The sequence below is a fragment of the Sylvia atricapilla genome, chromosome 32 (genome assembly GCF_009819655.1).
Source record: "Sylvia atricapilla isolate bSylAtr1 chromosome 32, bSylAtr1.pri, whole genome shotgun sequence".
NCBI lineage: Eukaryota > Metazoa > Chordata > Aves > Passeriformes > Sylviidae > Sylvia > Sylvia atricapilla.
The window spans coordinates 146,789-164,920 of record NC_089171.1 but is presented as its reverse complement, the minus strand read 5'-3'; the positions used below and the strand labels follow the sequence as shown (position 1 = coordinate 164,920).

General features: G+C 58.4%; 1 long non-coding RNA gene and 3 other non-coding genes across 4 annotated transcripts; all 4 read right to left on the bottom strand.

Annotated features, from left to right (window-relative positions):
• Positions 1-1,660: 1,660 nt before the first annotated feature.
• Positions 1,661-1,744, bottom strand: LOC136373153 (small nucleolar RNA SNORD45). Its single transcript, XR_010745595.1, has one exon. It is a non-coding gene; the product is annotated as a small nucleolar RNA SNORD45 (small nucleolar RNA).
• Positions 1,745-8,814: 7,070 nt separating this feature from the next.
• Positions 8,815-8,898, bottom strand: LOC136373152 (small nucleolar RNA SNORD45). Its single transcript, XR_010745594.1, has one exon. It is a non-coding gene; the product is annotated as a small nucleolar RNA SNORD45 (small nucleolar RNA).
• A 5,494-nt stretch (positions 8,899-14,392) lies between these two features.
• LOC136373141 (uncharacterized) lies at positions 14,393-16,938 on the bottom strand. The gene is made up of 2 exons (XR_010745587.1): positions 16,869-16,938; positions 14,393-15,830 (listed from the first exon to the last, which is right to left on the bottom strand). It is a non-coding gene; the product is annotated as an uncharacterized lncRNA (long non-coding RNA).
• On the bottom strand, positions 16,211-16,294 carry LOC136373151 (small nucleolar RNA SNORD45). Its single transcript, XR_010745593.1, has one exon. It is a non-coding gene; the product is annotated as a small nucleolar RNA SNORD45 (small nucleolar RNA).
• Positions 16,939-18,132: the final 1,194 nt, after the last annotated feature.

Below are 18,132 nucleotides of genomic sequence, written 5' to 3'. Positions count from 1 at the left end.
GGAAATCCCTTGGTTTGGGATGGAAACCGGCAGCCAGGGAATGAGCCCTCAGGTGCAGCAAGAGTCCAAGGATCCCAAGCCCTAGTAGGAGGATCCCAAACTCCAATTTGAGGGGCCCAAACCCCACCTGGGAGGTGGAGCATCTCAAATCCTGAGAGGTCACCAGAGTGTCCAGGACAGGCCAGGCGACATAGTGACTTTCCCAGCCCATCCCTGCAAAAGGCAGAGCTGAAATTCCACTGCCACGTGCTGAAAGCCAAGGAGGAGCAGCTGGCAAGGGACAGGGACGAGGCGTGCCAGGAGCTGGGGCTCCAAGAGAAGGAACCATGTGGCTCATCTGGCCGTAAAAGGAGGAGATGCCAAGTCTGACCAAGGGCACTGAAATTCCCAGCCACACCAGGCATGGAGCAGAGCTGGGGCTCCAAATCCTTCCAAATCCTAATCCTGTCCCAAGAGGGGGACAAGGGGAGCCCAAAGGAACAATGCTGGCCCTGACCCTCGTTCCCAATTGCACTTTCACAGAGCCAATCCCATGGGATGGCCACTGTCAGATCCCATGGAGCACAATCCATAAAAGAGGAGCCCCACCTGCTTTCTTCATCCCCTGCGCCTTATGCACTGCTGCCAGGGCCCAGCTTGCCCATGGAATGCCCAAGCTCTTTCCTGCCTCAAAGGCCTCTGCTGCACTCTTGTACCATCACCCCTCTCCAAGACCCCTCCCAGCTTTACAGCCACAGAAGCTCATGATCCCCATTTCTCGCTGGAGGCACCTCCCCCAAGAACCCTCTGCTCTCCTTTCGCCCACAGCACAAGCCAGGGCACCCCAGAGTCCCTGAGGCTGTGGGTGGATCCCAAGGCAGCCCAAGGTGCAGCTGGAGCACACATGAAGCACAATGACCCAAAATTAAGCGGGGCCGACTGCAAGGGAAAGCTTCCCAGGGGTGCACGGTGGAGCCAAGAGCTCCCAGGGTCACTGGGATTTGAACCATGCCACAGCTTGTCCCTGGAGCAAGAGCAATCCCCAGTTCTGCCCTGGGGACTCAGCTGGCAGCCACCAAGAACTGGGTGTCACCCTGTGCTGTGGACTCCCAGTTGCCCAGGACGCTGCGGACAAGGTTTATGGCAAAGCCGCTTCTCTCGGGTCACGGGGTGCGGGAGGAATGCCCCAGCTTTCCAAATGCCTGACAGGAGCCTGGGAGCAGCTGGATCCAACCGCAGCCACTCACACCCTCAGGCGTCGTGTCTGGGCTGGCGGGAACGTTCTGGGTTTAACCGGACACCTGCAAGAAGCACAAAATATTCCAGGTTTAGGGCCAGGCTGACCAGAGGTGCCAGTTGCCTCTTGCACACTCACTCCCACCTGCAGCTGCACCAGCCCCGCTGCACACGGAGAACCTGCACAGCTCTGCCCGCACTCGGGGGGCTCAGGGACACCCCCGAGTCAACGCTGCCACATGCACCTGGCCACCAGTGCCCAACCCAGGGAATTGGGGCCGGCTGAGAGCCCCTCGTGGGCACAAAACCCCACGGCTCAGCCCACAGCTGCACCTGCCCCACCCGGCAATGGGGCACATCCCAACCTGGGCCGAAGTCTGTCTGCTACGGGCATTGGATGCCACACTCGGCAAAAGCTCCACCGCCGGAGCGATCGGGGCCTTCCCGGGCCTCAGAGTAATTCTAGAGCTAAAGCGGTGAGAGACATCAGCTCCGCTCAGATAATACATGCCAGCGCTCATCCCGGGCCCGGGAAGCGCCTCCTCCTCCTCCTCCGGCCCGGCGCAGAGCCGCTGTTCCCAGCGCGGGACGCTCCCTCCGGCCGCAGCCGGGCCCCGGGCCGCAGCCCTTGGCACGGCGCTGGAGCCAGCGCCGCTGGCGGCGGGACAAAACGCCCCCGCCGCCGCCCCGGCTCGGCCCTTGCCGCGGCCCCGGCTCGGCGGCACCGCCATCGGCCTCAGCGGCCTCCGCGGCCTCCCGCCGCCGCCTCGCCCGGCCCGGCCGCTCCGCCCTGGGCCGCGCCGTTCCGGCGGCACCGCGCCCTTAGAGCGGCCCCTGCCACAGCCCGGCCACCGGCACCCTCGGGGGCTCTGCCCGGGGGGATCTGCCCGGGGGCTCCGTGCCCGGGGTGATCCGTGCCCGGGGTGATCCGTGCCCGGGGGCTCCGTGCCCGGGGGGCTCCGTGCCCGGGGGCTCCGTGCCCGGGGCGCTCCCGCCGCTCCCCGCCCAGAGCCCCGCCACCAAGGAGACGCCCCCCGCGACCCCTCCCGGGATCCCCGGCAGCCCTCGGGATCCCCACCTTTCCCCGAGATCCCCGCCTGCCCCCGGCTCCGGCCCGCACCACGCGGCCGCTCCCGCCGCCGGTTCCGCTGCAAGGGACATCCGGCCGCGGCGGGGCGGGAGGAGCTGCCGGCGGCATCCGCCCCCATCCGCCTGCAGCTCCCTCAGCCCCGGCCCGTCCCATCGCAGCTCCCTTGCCCTCCGTCCGTGCCTGGGGGCACCTTCCGCTGCCCCGCCATGGGCACGTGGCGGGGCCGTGCGCGCTGGCTCCGTGCCCAAGCGCTCCCTGAAATCTTTCCTTGGCACCTTTTTCTCCTGCCTGCAGCTCTCCGGGCCCGCGGAAGCACCAAGGCTTTTTTTTCCACGTGCCTCCCTCACCTGCCCGTGGTCTCCGTGTTCCTCAGCACTGCTCTCACCAAACCCTCGGGAAAAGCTCCCGAACACTCCAATTCCCCTACTGAAAGCAGCCGGAGCTTTGTTTTGGCGCCGGGATCACACACCCCCAGCTATTTCACACACCAGTGGCTGTCCACGTCACTAACACAAATCCATCCCATTTCCCAAACTCACACGTCTTTGCTGAACGTTCCCACAAATTCCTGTGCACATTTAATGACTTCGGAGGACTCAATTACATCAGAGTAAGGGGTCTCTCCAGGGTCTCTGGCGCTTCTTTGGGGAACATCCCATTCTCCTAAGTATCCTTTTATGCTCATGAGCCTCCTAAACCCACTTTGTCCCCTTTGAACGCGTCCCAGCTCCGTGATGGCAGCAATACCCGCCTTTTCCCCAGCATTGCTCACACCCCTGTCTGTATTTCCATGGCTCACATACCTCTGGCACAAGGAGACGGCTCAGTCCAGGACTGAGCACTGGCTGGGAAAGTTAAGGCAATTCACAGCTCTAAGGGCTGTTTGTTACTGATGGCATGGGGTTAAAATCTCTCTAAAAATAATGGGAATTGTAGACATTAGATTCAGGGGAGGTGGTAGGAAAGGTTGGGCCTGGACCGGCCTGTGAAAGGAACCAAAACTACGCAGGCCCTAGAAACAAAGGTCAGGTTTTGTCTTCACTAGATCGTGTGAAACTGCACCTGCAGAATCTTCATATGATCAATCATAGGATTCTTAAATGTAATAATTGTTTGATAATTGAATAGGATTCTTGTGTATTCGTAACAAGAATCATGAGCAATGATGTTTGCGGGCCTGATGTAAACTACACAAATTCATACATAGAACAATATGGGTTTAGTAATTAATATGTAGTCATATAACAAAAGGGTCTAAAAACATGTCCATCTCAAACCTTTGTCGGAGTCTGATTTGGGTTTGTACCCTGTACCCCGATTCCCAGAGCTAGTCAACGATCTATAATCATTCTGTGATGATGTGTTTCAATGCTAACCTTACCGCTAAAGATTTGCCCAACGTTTGGTCAAGGTTGACCCAACTCTGCCCTGGTTTTCTCCCTTAAGCCCAACCCCACGTCCCCAGCATCCCTGGGTCTGGGTCAGCTGTGTGCCTGGTAGTGCCTCCAGCACTGCCTGCCCTCAGCTCCAGCCTGAGGAACTGGGAATTCAAGGACACCTGGAAGAAGCTGATCCACTCCACGGCGTGTCTCCACAGGAATAAGCCCGTGTCTCCTTCCAAGGCATTTCCAGTCCAAATGCAGAGCCTCCTCTGCTGTTGGTGGGTGCTGGTGGACACTGGGGGACGATCCATGAATTGGGGAGTTCTCGATGTGGGGACACTAAAGAATTTGGGCGGTGATGGCAGCAGAACCTTGGGATTGCGGGTGCCAGGTGGGGAAGCTCGGAGACTGGGGGGCCTGGACTCCAGTTTTGTGGGGAGATTGATGGGGGGCCCTTGAAAGGGCAGGTTTAGGTGGTAGGTGTGACAACCCAAATCTAGGGGGTGTGGGGAACAAGAGGTTTGGAGGAAAAGGGGAGTGTTGGAGGAGGGGACTCGGTTTTGTGGGAACTGAGGGCTTGGGGTAGCCCAAATTTCAAAGGTGGCGAGGAAGCACCAATATTTAAAGGAGGTACCAATTTTGGGACAGACTCTTGGATTGGGGTATTCTGGGCTTGGACTGATGTTGGAGGACTCCTGGATTGGGGGGGGGATGTATGTGGGGGTCCCAATTTGGGAGGGAAAGGGGGGGGGAATCTCCTGAATTGGGGGGAGCTTTTGTGTTGGGTAGCCCTAAATCTGGGTGACTGTACGCGGGGTAACTTCCAAATTTGTGGCCAGCAGACGGTCTTGAATTGGGGGACTCTGGGAAGAGAACCCAAATTTTGGGGATCAGTGGGGTGGGCAAAATTTTTAGTCAATGACTGGGGGCACCCCCCCATTTTTACCCAACCAGACTGGGACTGAGGGATTGGGCATTGCTCTGGGGTTTCCCCTGACCTCCCTCTTCCCCAGATGATTTTGGGGGTGCGCTGGGCTGGGGGCTTCACTCGCCGGTTGGGGGTCGAGTGCTCCAGTGCAGATGAGGCGCTGGCGGATGCAGGGGCTGACATCATCCTGATGGACAACCTGGCCCCCAGGTGAGCCCCAAAATCGGAGGGGGACCAGTAATGGTGAGACCCCAGAGGTGGGACTGGGCCACAGAAATGAGAGCTGGATTGTCAAAATGGGAGACAGACCACTAAACTGGGAGGAAAAAACACCAGAAAGTGGGCAGAAACTACATAGATCCAGACTCTGCCCAGTCCCCCAGGGGAGACCCCAACATCAAGGGTGTGGCAAAAATGGGGGATTCTCAAGTCTAAAGATGCACCACTAAACTGGAGGGAATCTGCTGCAAAATGTGGAGCAGCCTCAGAGGTAAGGGGGAGAACCCAGTCTTTGGAGGTCAATTGTTGGAAAACCTCAATTTGTAGGGGCTCTTGGGTTTTTTATTTTGGTTTTTTTAGTGCTTTATTTTGTGGGAGGCGACAGCAATTTTGGGCAGCAGTGGGTGGGAAATGCCTGGATTGGAGGGATTGGGTGGGGGAACTGCAATTTGGGGGTGTTCTGGGTTGAGAGCATTCTCATTTGAGGCATTTATGGAGGGTTTGCGCCCTGGATTAGAGGGTGCTTCTTGGAATTCCAGGCTCTTTCCTTCTCCAAGGTCAGCGCGAATAAAACTCAGGAGACCTTGTGTTTGAAGACTCATTCTGAAATCTATTATCCTTATCTATTACAAACTCACAAGACGGGAGCTCTGACAAGTCGAGAAAGTGAGCCAAAATGGCATCTATTCAAGGCTATTTAAGTCCCAATTATCCAATAAACTGCTGAAATCTCGATTATTTATGCTTCTAATCCAATTATGATCTCCCGAAATCTACAATGTGGACATCTTCTACCCAATTTGAGAAAACCACTCAGATTTGTGAAGAAGAAGGAAGAAGGTGGTGCAAAAAGACAATGAATCCACACCCAAAGTTCTCCGCCTTGGCTCCCACAGATCACCATACACTAAAACCCCAAATCTAAGTTTTTCATCCTGAGAGATCACACAACGCTACCCAGACACATTCCCATGATCCCAGTATTATCACTCATCTTTGGAAGCCTGTTTTAATGCCTCAGATCAAACGCAGTTTTTCCCTTAAGTTCTGTGGCTGCCAGCACAGACAGTCCCAAATTCTCAGCATCTAGGGTTCCCACAGGTCGTAGGTGGAAAGAACCCCAATTTTGTTGATCAAGGTGCTGGAGAGTCGAAATTTGTTCTGGGTGCTCAGACCATAGGACCGGGGGCCAGTGGGTGATGAGGAGCTCCAGCTGGGTAGATTTGAGGAGGCTTCTTATTTAGGAGAATCCCAGTTTTGGGGAGATAACTAATGATTTAGAAGGTTTGGGGCAGGACACCCCAAAAGCTGGAGTTCAGTGGGTGGAGTAACTCAAGAAATGGCATCATGGGAGAGGATCCAAATGGACTGATTTTAGCTGTGACACCTCCCAATCTGAGAGGGGTTAGGTCGAGCATACCCTCAAGTTTTGGCAAAGGGGGGAAGGTGGGAAGGCTGGAAGGTGTCTCCCGCAGAAGCTACATGCAGTGGAGGCCCGTAGGAGGATTGTTTTGGGGACTCTCCCCCAGGTTTTGGCACCCCACTTCGATGTCCATGGCGTTTCTGACCCACACTGGTCCCACTCTGGACGTTACACTGCAGGTGCTGGAACCCTACAACCAATACTAGGATTCCCCCAAAACCACCGGAGAACCCACCGTGAGATCCCAAAATATGTCCGGGGGATCCCCAAAATCCACCCCTGGAACCCCCAAACCCCAGTCCCAGTGAGGGGCAGCGGGAAACCCAGAGCCAGGTCCTCCCAGCCACCAGGGGGCACCAACGCCCAAGACACCCCACTGACCCACCACGTCCAGGAGACCCCAAATCTCCATCCTGGGCTCTGCAAGGTTCTCCCATCCCATCCCCCATTTAGGACGGACCCTCCCCAACGCCGCCCCTCCCCCAGTGAGCAGGACCCCCGAGCTGGCACTCGGGCCTCCCAGCCGCCAGGTGGCGCCAAAGCACAAGAGGCCCAAACCTCCCGAAGAGCCCAAAGCTCCACCTGGGCTCCCTCCAACCCCCTCCCCACCTAAGGGAGACACCCACACCCACCCTGCGGTCCCCTCTGCCACCCTTTGCTCTCTCTACCCCCGAATTAACTCCTCCTCTACACACTCCCCCGGTTTGATCGGGGTGTCACCCCAAAATCCACCAGAGTCTCCAAAACCAGCTGCTTTATTACCAGCTGAGCACGGGGTCATGAGCACAGAGCCACTGAGCCCCTGCTACAAACCAGCATCACTCCTGCTGCTCGGGACCGGGATCGGCCTTCCACAGACACCCCCAGCTCCTCCCTGCAAAACTGGAATGAACAATAGGAAATCCCTTGGTTTGGGATGGAAACCGGCAGCCAGGGAATGAGCCCTCAGGTGCAGCAAGAGTCCAAGGATCCCAAGCCCTAGTAGGAGGATCCCAAACTCCAATTTGAGGGGCCCAAACCCCACCTGGGAGGTGGAGCATCTCAAATCCTGAGAGGTCACCAGAGTGTCCAGGACAGGCCAGGCGACATAGTGACTTTCCCAGCCCATCCCTGCAAAAGGCAGAGCTGAAATTCCACTGCCACGTGCTGAAAGCCAAGGAGGAGCAGCTGGCAAGGGACAGGGACGAGGCGTGCCAGGAGCTGGGGCTCCAAGAGAAGGAACCATGTGGCTCATCTGGCCGTAAAAGGAGGAGATGCCAAGTCTGACCAAGGGCACTGAAATTCCCAGCCACACCAGGCATGGAGCAGAGCTGGGGCTCCAAATCCTTCCAAATCCTAATCCTGTCCCAAGACGGGGACAAGGGGAGCCCAAAGGAACAATGCTGGCCCTGACCCTCGTTCCCAATTGCACTTTCACAGAGCCAATCCCATGGGATGGCCACTGTCAGATCCCATGGAGCACAATCCATAAAAGAGGAGCCCCACCTGCTTTCTTCATCCCCTGCGCCTTATGCACTGCTGCCAGGGCCCAGCTTGCCCATGGAATGCCCAAGCTCTTTCCTGCCTCAAAGGCCTCTGCTGCACTCTTGTACCATCACCCCTCTCCAAGACCCCTCCCAGCTTTACAGCCACAGAAGCTCATGATCCCCATTTCTCGCTGGAGGCACCTCCCCCAAGAACCCTCTGCTCTCCTTTCGCCCACAGCACAAGCCAGGGCACCCCAGAGTCCCTGAGGCTGTGGGTGGATCCCAAGGCAGCCCAAGGTGCAGCTGGAGCACACATGAAGCACAATGACCCAAAATTAAGCGGGGCCGACTGCAAGGGAAAGCTTCCCAGGGGTGCACGGTGGAGCCAAGAGCTCCCAGGGTCACTGGGATTTGAACCATGCCACAGCTTGTCCCTGGAGCAAGAGCAATCCCCAGTTCTGCCCTGGGGACTCAGCTGGCAGCCACCAAGAACTGGGTGTCACCCTGTGCTGTGGACTCCCAGTTGCCCAGGACGCTGCGGACAAGGTTTATGGCAAAGCCGCTTCTCTCGGGTCACGGGGTGCGGGAGGAATGCCCCAGCTTTCCAAATGCCTGACAGGAGCCTGGGAGCAGCTGGATCCAACCGCAGCCACTCACACCCTCAGGCGTCGTGTCTGGGCTGGCGGGAACGTTCTGGGTTTAACCGGACACCTGCAAGAAGCACAAAATATTCCAGGTTTAGGGCCAGGCTGACCAGAGGTGCCAGTTGCCTCTTGCACACTCACTCCCACCTGCAGCTGCACCAGCCCCGCTGCACACGGAGAACCTGCACAGCTCTGCCCGCACTCGGGGGGCTCAGGGACACCCCCGAGTCAACGCTGCCACATGCACCTGGCCACCAGTGCCCAACCCAGGGAATTGGGGCCGGCTGAGAGCCCCTCGTGGGCACAAAACCCCACGGCTCAGCCCACAGCTGCACCTGCCCCACCCGGCAATGGGGCACATCCCAACCTGGGCCGAAGTCTGTCTGCTACGGGCATTGGATGCCACACTCGGCAAAAGCTCCACCGCCGGAGCGATCGGGGCCTTCCCGGGCCTCAGAGTAATTCTAGAGCTAAAGCGGTGAGAGACATCAGCTCCGCTCAGATAATACATGCCAGCGCTCATCCCGGGCCCGGGAAGCGCCTCCTCCTCCGGCCCGGCGCAGAGCCGCTGTTCCAGCGCGGGACGCTCCCTCCGGCCGCAGCCGGGCCCCGGGCCGCAGCCCTTGGCACGGCGCTGGAGCCAGCGCCGCTGGCGGCGGGACAAAACGCCCCCGCCGCCGCCCCGGCTCGGCCCTTGCCGCGGCCCCGGCTCGGCGGCACCGCCATCGGCCTCAGCGGCCTCCGCGGCCTCCCGCCGCCGCCTCGCCCGGCCCGGCCGCTCCGCCCTGGGCCGCGCCGTTCCGGCAGCGCCGCGCCCGGGGCAGCGCCGGCGGCACCGCGCCCTTGGAGCGGCCCCTGCCACAGCCCGGCCACCGGCACCCTCGGGGGCTCTGCCCGGGGGGATCTGCCCGGGGGGATCTGCCCGGGGGGCTCTGCCCGAGGGGCTCCGTGCCCGGGGTGATCCGTGCCCGGGGTGATCCGTGCCCGGGGGCTCCGTGCCCGGGGGGCTCTGCCCGGGGGGCTCTGCCCGGGGGGATCTTCCCGCGGTGATCTGCCCGAGGGGCTCCGTGCCCGGGGTGATCCGTGCCCGGGGGGCTCCGTGCCCGGGGGTCCGTGCCCGGGGTGATCCGTGCCCGGGGGCTCCGTGCCCGGGGTGATCCGTGCCCGGGGTGATCCGTGCCCGGGGGCTCCGTGCCCGGGGGGCTCCGTGCCCGGGGGCTCCGTGCCCGGGGCGCTCCCGCCGCTCCCCGCCCAGAGCCCCGCCACCAAGGAGACGCCCCCGCGACCCCTCCCGGGATCCCCGGCAGCCCTCGGGATCCCCACCTTTCCCCGAGATCCCCGCCTGCCCCCGGCTCCGGCCCGCACCACGCGGCCGCTCCCGCCGCCGGTTCCGCTGCAAGGGACATCCGGCCGCGGCGGGGCGGGAGGAGCTGCCGGCGGCATCCGCCCCCATCCGCCTGCAGCTCCCTCAGCCCCGGCCCGTCCCATCGCAGCTCCCTTGCCCTCCGTCCGTGCCTGGGGGCACCTTCCGCTGCCCCGCCATGGGCACGTGGCGGGGCCGTGCGCGCTGGCTCCGTGCCCAAGCGCTCCCTGAAATGTTTCCTTGGCACCTTTTTCTCCTGCCTGCAGCTCTCCGGGCCCGCGGAAGCACCAAGGCTTTTTTTTCCACGTGCCTCCCTCACCTGCCCGTGGTCTCCGTGTTCCTCAGCACTGCTCTCACCAAACCCTCGGGAAAAGCTCCCGAACACTCCAATTCCCCTACTGAAAGCAGCCGGAGCTTTGTTTTGGCGCCGGGATCACACACCCCCAGCTATTTCACACACCAGTGGCTGTCCACGTCACTAACACAAATCCATCCCATTTCCCAAACTCACACGTCTTTGCTGAACGTTCCCACAAATTCCTGTGCACATTTAATGACTTCGGAGGACTCAATTACATCAGAGTAAGGGGTCTCTCCAGGGTCTCTGGCGCTTCTTTGGGGAACATCCCATTCTCCTAAGTATCCTTTTATGCTCATGAGCCTCCTGAACCCACTTTGTCCCCTTTGAACGCGTCCCAGCTCCGTGATGGCAGCAATACCCGCCTTTTCCCCAGCATTGCTCACACCCCTGTCTGTATTTCCATGGCTCACATACCTCTGGCACAAGGAGACGGCTCAGTCCAGGACTGAGCACTGGCTGGGAAAGTTAAGGCAATTCACAGCTCTAAGGGCTGTTTGTTACTGATGGCATGGGGTTAAAATCTCTCTAAAAATAATGGGAATTGTAGACATTAGATTCAGGGGAGGTGGTAGGAAAGGTTGGGCCTGGACCGGCCTGTGAAAGGAACCAAAACTACGCAGGCCCTAGAAACAAAGGTCAGGTTTTGTCTTCACTAGATCGTGTGAAACTGCACCTGCAGAATCTTCATATGATCAATCATAGGATTGTTAAATGTAATAATTGTTTGATAATTGAATAGGATTCTTGTGTATTCGTAACAAGAATCATGAGCAATGATGTTTGCGGGCCTGATGTAAACTACACAAATTCATACATAGAACAATATGGGTTTAGTAATTAATATGTAGTCATATAACAAAAGGGTCTAAAAACATGTCCATCTCAAACCTTTGTCGGAGTCTGATTTGGGTTTGTACCCTGTACCCCGATTCCCAGAGCTAGTCAACGATCTATAATCATTCTGTGATGATGTGTTTCAATGCTAACCTTACCGCTAAAGATTTGCCCAACGTTTGGTCAAGGTTGACCCAACTCTGCCCTGGTTTTCTCCCTTAAGCCCAACCCCACGTCCCCAGCATCCCTGGGTCTGGGTCAGCTGTGTGCCTGGTAGTGCCTCCAGCACTGCCTGCCCTCAGCTCCAGCCTGAGGAACTGGGAATTCAAGGACACCTGGAAGAAGCTGATCCACTCCACGGCGTGTCTCCACAGGAATAAGCCCGTGTCTCCTTCCAAGGCATTTCCAGTCCAAATGCAGAGCCTCCTCTGCTGTTGGTGGGTGCTGGTGGACACTGGGGGACGATCCATGAATTGGGGAGTTCTCGATGTGGGGACACTAAAGAATTTGGGCGGTGATGGCAGCAGAACCTTGGGATTGCGGGTGCCAGGTGGGGAAGCTCGGAGACTGGGGGGCCTGGACTCCAGTTTTGTGGGGAGATTGATGGGGGGCCCTTGAAAGGGCAGGTTTAGGTGGTAGGTGTGACAACCCAAATCTAGGGGGTGTGGGGAACAAGAGGTTTGGAGGAAAAGGGGAGTGTTGGAGGAGGGGACTCGGTTTTGTGGGAACTGAGGGCTTGGGGTAGCCCAAATTTCAAAGGTGGCGAGGAAGCACCAATATTTAAAGGAGGTACCAATTTTGGGACAGACTCTTGGATTGGGGTATTCTGGGCTTGGACTGATGTTGGAGGACTCCTGGATTGGGGGGGGGATGTATGTGGGGGTCCCAATTTGGGAGGGAAAGGGGGGGGAATCTCCTGAATTGGGGGGAGCTTTTGTGTTGGGTAGCCCTAAATCTGGGTGACTGTACGCGGGGTAACTTCCAAATTTGTGGCCAGCAGACGGTCTTGAATTGGGGGACTCTGGGAAGAGAACCCAAATTTTGGGGATCAGTGGGGTGGGCAAAATTTTTAGTCAATGACTGGGGGCACCCCCCCATTTTTACCCAACCAGACTGGGACTGAGGGATTGGGCATTGCTCTGGGGTTCCCCCTGACCTCCCTCTTCCCCAGATGATTTTGGGGGTGCGCTGGGCTGGGGGCTTCACTCGCCGGTTGGGGGTCGAGTGCTCCAGTGCAGATGAGGCGCTGGCGGATGCAGGGGCTGACATCATCCTGATGGACAACCTGGCCCCCAGGTGAGCCCCAAAATCGGAGGGGGACCAGTAATGGTGAGACCCCAGAGGTGGGACTGGGCCACAGAAATGAGAGCTGGATTGTCAAAATGGGAGACAGACCACTAAACTGGGAGGAAAAACACCAGAAAGTGGGCAGAAACTACATAGATCCAGACTCTGCCCAGTCCCCCAGGGGAGACCCCAACATCAAGGGTGTGGCAAAAATGGGGGATTCTCAAGTCTAAAGATGCACCACTAAACTGGAGGGAATCTGCTGCAAAATGTGGAGCAGCCTCAGAGGTAAGGGGGAGAACCCAGTCTTTGGAGGTCAATTGTTGGAAAACCTCAATTTGTAGGGGCTCTTGGGTTTTTTATTTTGGTTTTTTTAGTGCTTTATTTTGTGGGAGGCGACAGCAATTTTGGGCAGCAGTGGGTGGGAAATGCCTGGATTGGAGGGATTGGGTGGGGGAACTGCAATTTGGGGGTGTTCTGGGTTGAGAGCATTCTCATTTGAGGCATTTATGGAGGGTTTGCACCCTGGATTAGAGGGTGCTTCTTGGAATTCCAGGCTCTTTCCTTCTCCAAGGTCAGCGCGAATAAAACTCAGGAGACCTTGTGTTTGAAGACTCATTCTGAAATCTATTATCCTTATCTATTACAAACTCACAAGACGGGAGCTCTGACAAGTCGAGAAAGTGAGCCAAAATGGCATCTATTCAAGGCTATTTAAGTCCCAATTATCCAATAAACTGCTGAAATCTCGATTATTTATGCTTCTAATCCAATTATGATCTCCCGAAATCTACAATGTGGACATCTTCTACCCAATTTGAGAAAACCACTCAGATTTGTGAAGAAGAAGGAAGAAGGTGGTGCAAAAAGACAATGAATCCACACCCAAAGTTCTCCGCCTTGGCTCCCACAGATCACCATACACTAAAACCCCAAATCTAAGTTTTTCATCCTGAGAGATCACACAACGCTACCCAGACACATTCCCATGATCCCAGTATTATCACTCATCTTTGGAAGCCTGTTTTAATGCCTCAGATCAAACGCAGTTTTTCCCTTAAGTTCTGTGGCTGCCAGCACAGACAGTCCCAAATTCTCAGCATCTAGGGTTCCCACAGGTCGTAGGTGGAAAGAACCCCAATTTTGTTGATCAAGGTGCTGGAGAGTCGAAATTTGTTCTGGGTGCTCAGACGATAGGACCAGGGGCCAGTGGGTGATGAGGAGCTCCAGCTGGGTAGATTTGAGGAGGCTTCTTATTTAGGAGAATCCCAGTTTTGGGGAGACAACTAATGATTTAGAAGGTTTGGGGCAGGACACCCCAAAAGTTGGAGTTCAGTGGGTGGAGTAACTCAAGAAATGGCGTCATGGGAGAGGATCCAAATGGACTGATTTTAGCTGTGACACCTCCCAATCTGAGAGGGGTTAGGTCGAGCATACCCCCAAGTTTTGGCAAAGGGGGGAAGGTGGGAAGGCTGGAAGGTGTCCCCCGCAGAAGCTACATGCTGTGGAGGCCCGTAGGAGGATTGTTTTGGGGACTCTCCCCCAGGTTTTGGCACCCCACTTCGATGTCCATGGCGTTTCTGACATACACTGGTCCCACTCTGGACGTTGCAACTGCAGGTGCTGGAACCCTACAACCAATACTAGGATTCCCCCAAAACCACCGGAGAACCCACTGTGAGATCCCAAAATATGTCCTGGGGATCCCCAAAATCCACCCCTGGAACCCCCAAACCCCAGTCCCAGTGAGGGGCAGCGGGAAACCCAGAGCCAGGTCCTCCCAGCCACCAGGGGGCACCAACGCCCAAGACACCCCACTGACCCACCACATCCAGGAGACCCCAAATCTCCATCCTGGGCTCTGCAAGGTTCTCCCATCCCATCCCCCATTTAGGACGGACCCTCCCCAACGCCGCCCCTCCCCCAGTGAGCAGGACCCCCGAGCTGGCACTCGGGCCTCCCAGCCGCCAGGTGGCGCCAAAGCACAAGAGGCCCAAACCTCCCGAAGAGCCCAAAGCTCCACCTGGGCTCCCTCCAACCCCCTCCCCACCTAAGGGAGACACCCACACCCACCCTGCGGTCCCCTCTGCCACCCTTTGCTCTCTCTACCCCCGAATTAACTCCTCCTCTACACACTCCCCCGGTTTGATCGGGGTGTCACCCCAAAATCCACCAGAGAATCCAAAACCAGCCGCTTTATTACCAGCTGAGCACGGGGTCATGATCACAGAGCCACTGAGCCCCTGCTACAAACCAGCATCACTCCTGCTGCTCGGGACCGGGATCGGCCCTTCACAGACACCCCCAGCTCCTCCCTGCAAAACTGGAATGAACAATAGGAAATCCCTTGGTTTGGGATGGAAACCGGCAGCCAGGGAATGAGCCCTCAGGTGCAGCAAGAGTCCAAGGATCCCAAGCCCTAGTAGGAGGATCCCAAACTCCAATTTGAGGGGCCCAAACCCCACCTGGGAGGTGGAGCATCTCAAATCCTGAGAGGTCACCAGAGTGTCCAGGACAGGCCAGGCGACATAGTGACTTTCCCAGCCCATCCCTGCAAAAGGCAGAGCTGAAATTCCACTGCCACGTGCTGAAAGCCAAGGAGGAGCAGCTGGCAAGGGACAGGGACGAGGCGTGCCAGGAGCTGGGGCTCCAAGAGAAGGAACCATGTGGCTCATCTGGCCGTAAAAGGAGGAGATGCCAAGTCTGACCAAGGGCACTGAAATTCCCAGCCACACCAGGCATGGAGCAGAGCTGGGGCTCCAAATCCTTCCAAATCCTAATCCTGTCCCAAGACGGGGACAAGGGGAGCCCAAAGGAACAATGCTGGCCCTGACCCTCGTTCCCAATTGCACTTTCACAGAGCCAATCCCATGGGATGGCCACTGTCAGATCCCATGGAGCACAATCCATAAAAGAGGAGCCCCACCTGCTTTCTTCATCCCCTGCGCCTGATGCACTGCTGCCAGGGCCCAGCTTGCCCATGGAATGCCCAAGCTCTTTCCTGCCTCAAAGGCCTCTGCTGCACTCTTGTACCATCACCCCTCTCCAAGACCCCTCCCAGCTTTACAGCCACAGAAGCTCATGATCCCCATTTCTCGCTGGAGGCACCTTCCCCAAGAACCCTCTGCTCTCCTTTCGCCCACAGCACAAGCCAGGGCACCCCAGAGTCCCTGAGGCTGTGGGTGGATCCCAAGGCAGCCCAAGGTGCAGCTGGAGCACACATGAAGCACAATGACCCAAAATTAAGCGGGGCCGACTGCAAGGGAAAGCTTCCCAGGGGTGCACGGTGGAGCCAAGAGCTCCCAGGGTCACTGGGATTTGAACCATGCCACAGCTTGTCCCTGGAGCAAGAGCAATCCCCAGTTCTGCCCTGGGGACTCAGCTGGCAGCCACCAAGAACTGGGTGTCACCCTGTGCTGTGGACTCCCAGTTGCCCAGGACGCTGCGGACAAGGTTTATGGCAAAGCCGCTTCTCTCGGGTCACGGGGTGCGGGAGGAATGCCCCAGCTTTCCAAATGCCTGACAGGAGCCTGGGAGCAGCTGGATCCAACCGCAGCCACTCACACCCTCAGGCGTCGTGTCTGGGCTGGCGGGAACGTTCTGGGTTTAACCGGACACCTGCAAGAAGCACAAAACATTCCAGGTTTAGGGCCAGGCTGAGCAGAGGTGCCAGTTGCCTCTTGCACACTCACTCCCACCTGCAGCTGCACCAGCCCCGCTGCACACAGAGAACCTGCACAGCTCTGCCCGCACTCGGGGGGCTCAGGGACACCCCCGAGTCAACGCTGCCACATGCACCTGGCCACCAGTGCCCAACCCAGGGAATTGGGGCCGGCTGAGAGCCCCTCGTGGGCACAAAACCCCACGGCTCAGCCCACAGCTGCACCTGCCCCACCCGGCAATGGGGCACATCCCAACCTGGGCCGAAGTCTGTCTGCTACGGGCATTGGATGCCACACTCGGCAAAAGCTCCACCGCCGGAGCGATCGGGGCCTTCCCGGGCCTCAGAGTAATTCTAGAGCTAAAGCGGTGAGAGACATCAGCTCCGCTCAGATAATACATGCCAGCGCTCATCCCGGGCCCGGGAAGCGCCTCCTCCTCCTCCTCCGGCCCGGCGCAGAGCCGCTGTTCCCAGCGCGGGACGCTCCCTCCGGCCGCAGCCGGGCCCCGGGCCGCAGCCCTTGGCACGGCGCTGGAGCCAGCGCCGCTGGCGGCGGGACAAAACGCCCCCGCCGCCGCCCCGGCTCGGCCCTTGCCGCGGCCCCGGCTCGGCGGCACCGCCATCGGCCTCAGCGGCCTCCGCGGCCTCCCGCCGCCGCCTCGCCCGGCCCGGCCGCTCCGCCCTGGGCCGCGCCGTTCCGGCAGCGCCGCGCCCGGGGCAGCGCCGGCGGCACCGCGCCCTTGGAGCGGCCCCTGCCACAGCCCGGCCACCGGCACCCTCGGGGGCTCTGCCCGGGGGGATCTGCCCGGGGGCTCCGTGCCCGGGGGCTCCGTGCCCGGGGTGATCCGTGCCCGGGGGCTCCGTGCCCGGGGGGCTCCGTGCCCGGGGGCTCCGTGCCCGGGGCGCTCCCCGCCGCTCCCCGCCCAGAGCCCCGCCACCAAGGAGACGCCCCCGCGACCCCTCCCGGGATCCCCGGCAGCCCTCGGGATCCCCACCTTTCCCCGAGATCCCCGCCTGCCCCCGGCTCCGGCCCGCACCACGCGGCCGCTCCCGCCGCCGGTTCCGCTGCAAGGGACATCCGGCCGCGGCGGGGCGGGAGGAGCTGCCGGCGGCATCCGCCCCCATCCGCCTGCAGCTCCCTCAGCCCCGGCCCGTCCCATCGCAGCTCCCTTGCCCTCCGTCCGTGCCTGGGGGCACCTTCCGCTGCCCCGCCATGGGCACGTGGCGGGGCCGTGCGCGCTGGCTCCGTGCCCAAGCGCTCCCTGAAATGTTTCCTTGGCACCTTTTTCTCCTGCCTGCAGCTCTCCGGGCCCGCGGAAGCACCAAGGCTTTTTTTTCCACGTGCCTCCCTCACCTGCCCGTGGTCTCCGTGTTCCTCAGCACTGCTCTCACCAAACCCTCGGGAAAAGCTCCCGAACACTCCAATTCCCCTACTGAAAGCAGCCGGAGCTTTGTTTTGGCGCCGGGATCACACACCCCCAGCTATTTCACACACCAGTGGCTGTCCACGTCACTAACACAAATCCATCCCATTTCCCAAACTCACACGTCTTTGCTGAACGTTCCCACAAATTCCTGTGCACATTTAATGACTTCGGAGGACTCAATTACATCAGAGTAAGGGGTCTCTCCAGGGTCTCTGGCGCTTCTTTGGGGAACATCCCATTCTCCTAAGTATCCTTTTATGCTCATGAGCCTCCTGAACCCACTTTGTCCCCTTTGAACGCGTCCCAGCTCCGTGATGGCAGCAATACCCGCCTTTTCCCCAGCATTGCTCACACCCCTGTCTGTATTTCCATGGCTCACATACCTCTGGCACAAGGAGACGGCTCAGTCCAGGACTGAGCACTGGCTGGGAAAGTTAAGGCAATTCACAGCTCTAAGGGCTGTTTGTTACTGATGGCATGGGGTTAAAATCTCTCTAAAAATAATGGGAATTGTAGACATTAGATTCAGGGGAGGTGGTAGGAAAGGTTGGGCCTGGACCGGCCTGTGAAAGGAACCAAAACTATGCAGGCCCTAGAAACAAAGGTCAGGTTTTGTCTTCACTAGATCGTGTGAAACTGCACCTGCAGAATCTTCATATGATCAATCATAGGATTGTTAAATGTAATAATTGTTTGATAATTGAATAGGATTCTTGTGTATTCGTAACAAGAATCATGAGCAATGATGTTTGCGGGCCTGATGTAAACTACACAAATTCATACATAGAACAATATGGGTTTAGTAATTAATATGTAGTCATATAACAAAAGG